Source organism: Orycteropus afer, unplaced genomic scaffold (genome assembly GCF_000298275.1).
Source record: "Orycteropus afer afer isolate SDZICR_OR568_19922 unplaced genomic scaffold, OryAfe1.0 scaffold00420, whole genome shotgun sequence".
NCBI lineage: Eukaryota > Metazoa > Chordata > Mammalia > Tubulidentata > Orycteropodidae > Orycteropus > Orycteropus afer.
The window spans coordinates 1672689-1682755 of NW_006922007.1; the positions used below are offsets into that span (position 1 = coordinate 1672689).

The window sequence follows — 10067 nt, forward strand, 5'->3', positions numbered from 1 at the left end:
TTTTGGTTTTCTTCATTCTTCTTTGCTCTGGACGAGGAGAGACCCATTGTTGCATCTAGATGGCAGCTTGCAAGCTTTTAAGATCCCAGTTGCTACTTGCCCCTTTAGGAGATGGAACAGTGTTTTATATAGTATGTTATGCCAATTGAGCTTGATGTCCTCTGCGACTATGGTCCTGAGCCCACAGGTTCAACTACTCGGTCCCTCTGGGTAGTTGGCTGTGACCAAGCAATGACTACAACCTTGCCCTTTATAAATTGGTTATAAACATGTTTAAAGAGTAGTATATTCTTGTTTCCTCATTACTGTTTTCCTACAGTGACAATAATGTAGAAAATGAGGGCAAAAGTGGAATTAAGAGTGCAATGGAAGCTTGGCTTCTTTTTTCCTATGATTTTGCTTGTCTTAGAGTTTTCTTGGGGAAATCCACTAGCTTTTGGTCAGTTATAAAGGTCTAAGGCCCGTACCAAAACTGTGGTATCATGAAGCTTTCTTTTCTTTTCTTTTTTTTAATTATTTTTTTTTATTGTGATTTGGGTGAAAATTTACAGAGCAAATTCACTTTCCATACAGTAGTTCACATACATCGTGTCTCATGACACTGACTACTGTTTACCACAGTGCAACAGCTTCCCTCCCACTTCCTCCCGATAGTTACCTCTTCCCTGTGTCCATCCCTCCATGCACTCCTGCTCCCTGAGCTGTCTTCCTGTGCATAAATAGCCCTTCTTTCTCCTGTGATTTTTCTCTCCAAGGATTATATCTACCTTAGGTAAATGTTCCACTCACATGCCTGTCTTTTGTTTGGCTGGAAGCTATAGGTGTGGGTTCAATTCCAGACCTGAAGGGCAGCTAGGGGCCATAGTCTCATGGTTCCACCAGGCTCTAGCAGACAGCCCTGGTGTGTTAACCCACCCTACCCCTTTTTTCCCAAATGATTTTGAGATTTTTTTCCACATTGTTTTCCCTCTCTATCCAGGATCTCCTACATAGATCCCCCTCTGAGTGGTTGACAGTGGTAGCCAGGCACCATCTAGTTCTTCTGGTCTCATAGTCACATAGGCTGTGGATTGCATGGTGTATCAGTCACCAGGACTAATTCTTTCCGTGAATCTTTGTTTTTCTTCATTCTTCTTTGCTCTGGATGAGGAGAGACCCATCATTGCATGTAGATGGCTGTCTGCAAGCTTTTAATATCCTGGTCACTACTCGCCAAAGTAGAAGGTAGAATAGTGTTTTGTGTAGTATGTTATACCAATTGAGCCTGATGTCCCCTGCAACTTACGGTCTTGAGCCCACAGGTTCAACTACTCGGTCCCTCTGGATAGCTGGCTGTGCCCAAGCAGTGATTACACTCTTGCCCCTTGTCAGCTCTACTATATACCTGGGAATCCTTACAGATCATACAAATACACTTTATAGGACCATTGTCTGCCAATGCTATTCATGGTCTCGGGTATACTCCCCATGTGATGAAGCTTTCTTATGGCCTTTGATATACTCTCTGAATCTGTCACTTTTTTTGTGTTTACTGGAATAAAGAATGAAAAAAAAGGAATTACCTGTTACTAAATGTTAACAAATGTAAAATATCTTCTTAGTCTGAAAACGTATTGCAGAATCCATGCAAGCATATGAAAATACCATGAACAGTTGGTTAGATCAGGATTCAGCAAAGTTTGATCCACAGACCAGGTCTGGCCTACTACCTGTTTTTATAAATAAAGTTTTATTGGGGTACACCTATGCCCATTCATTTACATATTGTCTATGGCCACTTTCAGGCTACAAGGGCTGAGTTGAAGAGTTGCAACAGAGACTGTATGGCAAAGCTTACAAGTCTCTTTAAGGAAATTAACTGACCCCTGAGCTACATATGTAGAAGGTCTTATTAGGAAATAGTTAGGAAATAAGGCACACAGTTCTTGCCATTAAGAACAACAGTAAGTGCAGTAGCAGCAGGAGGAATAACATTTATTATGGTTTCACTTTTGCTGTATTCTGGGCTTTATGTGCATTAAGCCAAGCAGCCTGCAAATGGCAGAGCCATGCTCTTAAATACCATACTCTGATGTCGTTAATACCCTTGTAAATTCGGCTGACCAATGGCAAAATGCCGTAAACATACCATCACAATCATTGATGGACTGTGCCTTGTCAGTCTGTGGGAGAGTCCTTCCCTTTCACATAACCACTTGGAGTAACTATGAACTCAATCAGTTAATGCCACTGGGCTCAGAACATTTTAGAATTCCTCCTTTACTGTTGTCTTCAAAACTTAGAATAATAGATTTGGTGAAGTATTTTTAGCTATAGCAGGTTTTCATGGTGTCAGATTGGAATGACTTACAGAAACAGCCAAAAGCCTTCAGAATCAAATGCATGGAAAACTATGAGTAATCAAGATAATATCAACATAGAGGAAAAACTACATAAGATTGGAAGTCATAATGCCTTTGTCCGAAAAACATGTGGTTTACCATGAACCTTCTTGCCACTTCTCTAAATCCTCACATCTCATAAACTAGGCAGCGCAGGCATTATGATGCACATGAAATTTTTAAAAACTTAAATTTTTGTATTTCAAGCATAGAATATGTAAAATATGTTTAAAAAGATTTACTTATATCAAGTACCTATCACCCAGATTTAACATTTTTTCCGTATTTGCTCCAGAATTTTTCACAGTGATGAGTGGGTGCTGCTAAAGTCACCTGCCCCTCAAAGACAGCCACTGTCCTGATGCTGCTGTGGTGGTTCTTTTTACTTATGTGTGCATACATGTCCGTGAAGAATGCATGTTATGGTTTTGTGTGGTTGGGAAATTTATAAATGGCATCACACTGTACATTTGCTCTACAGCTTGCTTTTTTTCATGCAACAGTAATTTTGAGGTTTATCCATGTGGATACAGGGAGATGTATTAACTGCGTATAATATGTCAGTGTATGAATAAGGCACTGCTGATTACTTCTACTTTTTTGCAGCTACAAACAGTGCTGCAGCAAATATTCTTTAACATATATCCTTACGCAAGTGTCTGAGAATTTCTCTAGTCTGGTTCCTACAAGTGAAATTACTTAATGCAATAAGGGTGTGGGTGTGGGTATAGCTTCGGCTTCAACCAACTTCCTTTAACTTTACAAGAGGAAGACAGAATCACCATCAGCTGCATCAGCCCAGGGGTTACTGCTATGAGGCCAGACGTGCTACCACCCTCAAGCCTTTTTACCAGTTCTAACACCGTCCCTCCCATGGCCCTGACTACTACTCTGCTGGGTTCAGTAATTCGTTGCATGGCTACACAGGACTCAACACACAATACTCATTATAGGGTGTGTTAGGGGAGTAACAGGTTACAGTTCAGGTTGAGGAACATTCAGGATATAAGTCACTGATCAGGTCAGACTTTTCTCAGCTAGGCCACAGGCACACTTCTCTGTGGCCTCAGCCTTTGCTCTACTCAGGCAAGTGTTACAAAGCTCTTTTAGCTCTGCATTTAGGTGCCCAGAGAGGCACCCCACTCTGCCAGCGAGTCTCCTACCTGCAGACACTCAGCTTTCTCGTTCTGTGAGTCAGAAAGCCTGCTGCTCTGTCTCATGCTGGTCTCTTGATTCTGCCTCTGTTGCCATCATCTCTGTGCTGTCTCAGTGCAAGGATCTTGGGTCCAAAGATGCACAATGCACTCCACTCCTGGTTCTTCTCTCTTGATGGTAGTGAGATCCCCTTTCCACCTCTGGGGTGGGTTTATTTTAAATCTAGTGAGATGGCAATATGATGAATCCCTACGTTAGGGTTCCATATACCTTATTTGCATTGTCTCACCCCCACAAGGGTGCCTTGTACCTTATTTACATTATTAATAAGCTGTCCAATTCCCTGGTGGGCCACAAGCCCCTCACATTTGCATAGTCCTAACCAGTCATCTGGTGGGAGTCTGAAAGGCCTTGCCTAGAAGAAGTCATATTAAGTAATTGACTACACCACACTGAACCAGGGAGTCTTCACCTTTTCATCCTTATTAAGTGTCATCATGTTTGCTCTCTGTTATTTGCCGTCGAGTCAGACCTGACTCATAGCGACTCCTCCTTGGGTTTCTGAGGCAGTATCACTACGGAAGTGGATTGTCCAACCTTCCTTCCAAGGAGTGGCTGGTGGGTTTGAACCGCCAGCCTTCTGGTTAGCAGTCAGGTGCCTTAGGCACTACGCCACCAGAGAGCTCTTTGTTTGCTCTCTAGTGGTAGGTATTCACATGATAATGTTTCTGGTCCCATTTCCCACAGCCTCATTAGCATTTGCCAGACTTGGTCATTTTTATTGATTTGAGAGTTGTGAAATGGCAACTTATTATTGCTTTGATTTGTGTTCTCTGATTCCTCATGAGGTGGAATGTCTTTTCATATGCTTACTTGCCATTTGGAATCCCTGGGAGGTGTGAACAGTTAAGCACTGTCCTACTAACCTAAAGGTTGGTGGTTCATACCCACCCAGAGGTGCCTTGGAAGACAGGCCTGTTAACAGGCTTCCAAAAAGTCAGCCCTAAACATCCTGTGGAACAGCTCTACTCTGCACACATGGGGTCACCAGGAGTCAAAGTCCACTCTGTGGCAGCTAACAAGATTTTCCATTTGGGTTTTGGCTCTTGAGCTAGTTTACATTTCACCTCCCCTTTTCATTATTGGGTTGTTTGACTTTTTCTTAATCACTTGCAGGCATTGGTGTCGATTCTGCTTGCAAACCTTTTGTCTGCTATATCTCACCTATTGCTTGTTTTTTTCAGTTTGCTTCCTATGCCTTTTTTGATACCAAAACCAAAACTAAACGAACTGCCATTGAGTCGATTCTGACTTGTAGCAACCATATTGGATGGAGTACAACTGCCCCATAGGGTTTCTAAGGCTGTAAATCTTTATGGAAGCGGACTGTGTCATCTTTCTTCCATGGAGTAGCAAGTGGGTTTGAACCACCAGCCTTTTTTAGCAGCTGAATGCCTTAACGACATTGTCACCAGGGCGCCTTTTTTTTTTTTTTTTTTTTGATACAGGAGTTAATTTCAGTGTAGCCTAATTAACCATTCTTACCAAATCATATGGCTTGGTCTTTAATACATCTTGGGTTTAATGGGTAGTTAATTACTCCAGCACTATTGACTGATTAATCCATTTGTTATCTTTTTTATACTGATGTCTAATCCTCCATCAGAGAACAAAACTCCATTTATTCTTGGGTCTGTTTCTTAGGTATCAGTTTAATTGGTCTGTTTGTTTATCTCTTAGCCAATACCACACTTTTAATTATGGTATACACCTATGTTAGTGGAAAAAGACCGCTGATTCAGACATGTTCTGTAGTGACCCTTTTACTAAGCTTTAAACAAGACAAATGAAACAAATATCATCATCCATAGGAGGGAAACTGTTAGCATGCATACAGTGTAGAGGCTGATAGCATCTGCCAAATCACAGTCATATAATTCATTATATGATACAGAACAAAGGAAATCATCACAAGACGGGTCTATCACTGTCACAGGTGAGATTCTAGAAGTGGAAATAATAATTGTCTTAGGCTGGCTTCTCTAGAGAAGCAAAACCAGTGAAGCTTTTATATAGAGATACATGTATATGTATGTATGTATATGTGTGTGTGTATATATATATATAGACAGAAAGAGAGACAGAGACATTTATCTGAAGGAAATGGCCCATGCAGTTGCAGAGGTTGGCAGGCCCCAAACCCCATGGGTCAAACATTATGCTGGAGGCTTCTCCTGACTCCCACAGCTGCAGGGACTGATGAACTCAAGATCAATAGGCAGTATATCAAGATGGTGATTTTGTAGGCTGACAAATCCAAGATTAGCAAATAAAATGACAGATTTTTAGCTCACAGGCTGCAAAAACAACAATCCCAAGGTTAACAGACAATATGGCAGACCACTGTTCCAAGTGGAGTAAATTGAGATGATGAGTTAAATAAGGATCAAGAGCCAACAGAGAGCCAAAAATCTTTTCCCAGCACATCCATACATACTGGAAGCAGGCCACACCCCTGAGGAAACACCGTTTCAGCTTTTTGGCTGCTCACAGCAGGTATCATGGGGAATGACTACATACATCATAACTGCTAAACCACTGAGAATCATTGCCCAGCCAAGTTGGCATACAACCTTAACTATTACAGTCCACCCCTTGTCCACTCGACACCTATCCACATCTTTTTTGGGGGGTGGGGTGGGAGGAGTGTTGACATTTTATTATTATTAATGTAAGCACTTGATGCCAAAGAAATGAGGGTAATTTTACAAACCATGATTTTTGCAAGTATGTGAAATTTCTATTTTATTATGAAGTTTTGTATTAGTTCAAATGCATTTCTCTTCAACTACTCTAGCATAGCTTCTTTTTAATCATTTGTCATTTATAGTATGTAACTTGACAAAAGAGCTTGACTCTAAACAAACAGTATTTCAAAAGACTTTTAGAAGAGTAGTATAAGGAATTAAGTTTTCAGCCAATGATTGGGGCTGTTCATCTCCAAAAAGACACTTTGTGAAAATGTTTCTTCTTGTATAGCAGTTGTCGTTATAAATTAGAACCGTCAAAAAATAAGGGCAGAACAAGAGTACAATAAAAGAAGCTTCTGGAGCTTAAGCTTCCTATTGTCCTAAGCCTTTGACAGAACCAAGGCAAACTATCTTTCCTGCAAACTAAATGAGATTCCAGTGTTTCAATCTAGTTGCACTTTCACAGAAAGAGGCCTAAGACATATCACTATTATATATACCATCTTGGTTTTGGTTGCATTAATTATGTCTGAAGAGTTTAATGCCCATCCAAGTCCATAGCTGGACCTGTAAGGAACATCACAATAAATGGAGAAAAGATTGAAGTTGTCAGGGATTTGTTTTACTTGGATCCACGGTCAACACCCATGAAAGCAGCAGTCAAGAAATCAGACGTCATATTGCACTGGGCAGATCTACTGCAAAAGACGTCTTTAAAGTATTAAGAAGCACAGATATCACTCTGAAGACTAAGGTCTGCCTAACCCAAACCATGGTATTTTCAGTCACCACATATGCATGTGAAAGCTGAACAGTGAATAAGAATGGATGCCTTGGGATTGTTTATGGTATTGGTGAAGAATACTGAAAATACCATGGATAGCTAGAAGAAGGAACAAATCTGTCCTGGAAGAAGTGCAGCCAGAATGCTCCTTAGAAATGAGAATGACTAGACTTTGTTTCACCTACTTTGGTCTTGTTATTAGAACACACCTATCCTTGGAGAAAAGATGCCATGCTTGATTAAGTGAAGGATCAGTGAAAAGGAGAAGACCCTGGATGAGATGGATTGACACAGTGGTTGCAACAATGGGCTCAAGCATAGCAAGGATTGTGAGGATGATGCCGGACTTGGCAGTGTTTCGTTTTTGTTGTACATAGGATTGCAGTGAATTGGAGCTGACTCAACAGTACCTAACAACAACAACAAAGTCATACTTGAGTCTAACATGATACAACTAACACACGTATACCTGAAGATTCATTAGCTCCGTTGCTAAAGTGGCAAGGAGGCCGCATATTCTGACCTCCTCTAACCCCACAAGAGGAAGACAGAATCACCATCAGTAGCCCAAGGCCTGTTCCTGCGAGGCCAGACATGCTGCCTCCCTCCAGCCCTTTCACCAACCCTGACATCAACCGTTCCTCCCAAAGCACCCACCACCTCTCTGCTGGGTTCAGAAATTTGCTGCAGTGGCCACACAGAACTCACAGATTATGGGGTTTATTAGAGAAGCACCGGACTACAATTCAAGTTCAGAAATGCACTCAGTCTCTTGCAGCTGCCCGTGTCACTCAGTAGCCAGCAGCCTTAGTAGTACATCACTCTCTCAGTAGTGCATGTCTCTCAGGAGTGTGTCTTCCTTAGCCAGCACTCAGAGAGACTCCTCCTGCCTCTAGGAGGGCTCCTTTGAGCCTGGCAGAGTGGCCAAACTAACCAATCCCAACATCAGAATTCTATACACCTGAGAGAGAGCAAATTTCCCAGAAAATTACTTGATGCTACACCAAACAGAAATAGCTCATGTGGATAACTTTAACAATCAGGAGCTACTCAGTTGCTAATGGCAAATTCCACCACAGAGTTTACAAAGACTTATGGTTGGAAAAGCCACACTATGTAATTTACTATACTGCATCCATTTACATGTTACATTTTATAACTGAAGAAAATAAAAATATTTCTTGTACATATACAAGGAAATACTCGTAAGTCACAGTCCTTATGTCTACAAGTAGTCACATGATCATAGCTTGTTTTAGTACTGCCTTCTTCCACTACCCACTCTGTATTCCTTTTGCCCTCATCAAGCAACTCAGCTGATTATGGTTCTTTACCTGGTGGGATGACCCAAACCTTCATTGCTGATGGGCCTGGGCCATTAATCATACCAGAATTAGGTTGCTGTAGTTTTCCATCAACTTTAATCTCAGGACATGGTAGTACTAAGAGACTTCTAAGGAGTCTACTGTATTCCAGACTCACTCTTCTTTACCTCTATTAATGTAATGTTTTGGTTACCTAGTGCCACTCTGACAAGAAATATACCACACATGGGATGGCCTTAACAAACAGGGGTTTATTCTCTTACAGTTTGGAGGCTTTAAGTCAAGGTTCAAAGTAGCAGGTTCTAGGGGCTGGGTGAAAGCCCCTCAGCCTTAGGCTTTAGCTCTACCTCTTGCTCCACTGAAGCTAGAGGCTTTTCTTCACTCAGACAGCTGCTGGCTGCTGAGTCTGCCAAGCCCAAGGTTGACAAGTAAAAAAGCACAGTCCCGATATTACCAGATGACACAGCAGACCATTAATTCACGTTCATTGTAAGTCCCAAGGTCTGCAGAGCATGGCAGGCTGCTGAACGATGACACAGCTATATGCAGGGTTCAAAGTGCCATAAGCTAGAGACTGTTCCCCAAGGCTTTTGCTTATATACAGGAAGCAGACCACATCCCTAAGGCAGCTACTCAGCTCCTCACACAATAGATTCCGCCATGAAGTTGATTACCAGTCTCATCAGGGGGAATACTACATCCAGCTGCCCAGCCACGCAAATAGGCCTAGCCATGGTGACACACAAATTTAACTACCAGTCTGATTTCCCCTTGGTAACCGGGATCAATCACACTTTGCCTCTTCATCCAGACACATGAGGAGTCCAGAATGGCTAAGTGGCATTGTTAACTTCCAGGTCAGTGGAATCAATATTGTGTCCCCAGGTGGGAGTGTTCCTTCCTTTGGTACTGAGACCTCCAGACTAGCAAAACATAGGGTGACAGGAACAGGAAGCAAGAATATTTTGAGTGGTTCAGCAAGGGTAAAAGTGAGTGGTGCCACTCCCATTTCCATCTCTTGGTTTCTGGACCTGTGAATCCTGGCTGTTGGGGAAACAGCACCATATATTGGACCCTGGTTTAAAGCATATGCAGCCTCCTGGAGAACATTGTTCAAGAGGTGTGTCCTCTGGGCCCGCCATGTTTGGGTCTGTAAGTCTAATCTGATAAGTCCATCCTAATGTGTCAATTTTCCTAAGCCTTTGGATACCTTTTTCTACATTATACCAACGCAGATCTGGTACTTCAGCTTGACTTACTGTAGGCCATCATATAATCCATGCTTCAGCAAACCAACCAAATAAATGACTAGATCCTTTCCTGACCTCTCAAGCTGAAACACTGACTGAAGAATTTGTCCTTAGTGGGCCCAAATCAATAAACTCAGACTAACCCAATGCTGTGTTCTTTGTACCATTATTGCACACCCGTAATATTAGCCATTCCCACACATATTCTCCAGGTTTCTGTTTGTACATATTAGAAAAGTCAAGCAGTTCTTTCGGAATGTAGTGTACCTCTCTTCTGGATCATATTTTATACTTCACCTTTTGGGGCTCACTACGACCAGAAGCCTGGCGGTTCAAACCCACCAGCCACTCCTCGGAAGGAAGGTTGGGCAATCTACTTCCATAGTGATACTGCCTCGGAAACCCAAGGAGGGGTCGCTATG

General features: G+C 42.0%; 1 protein-coding gene across 1 annotated transcript in view; it reads left to right on the top strand.

The window, feature by feature from the left end:
- Positions 1-10067, top strand: part of SFI1 (SFI1 centrin binding protein) — a 120328-nt gene that overhangs the window by 64660 nt on the left and 45601 nt on the right. The window lies entirely within an intron of this gene.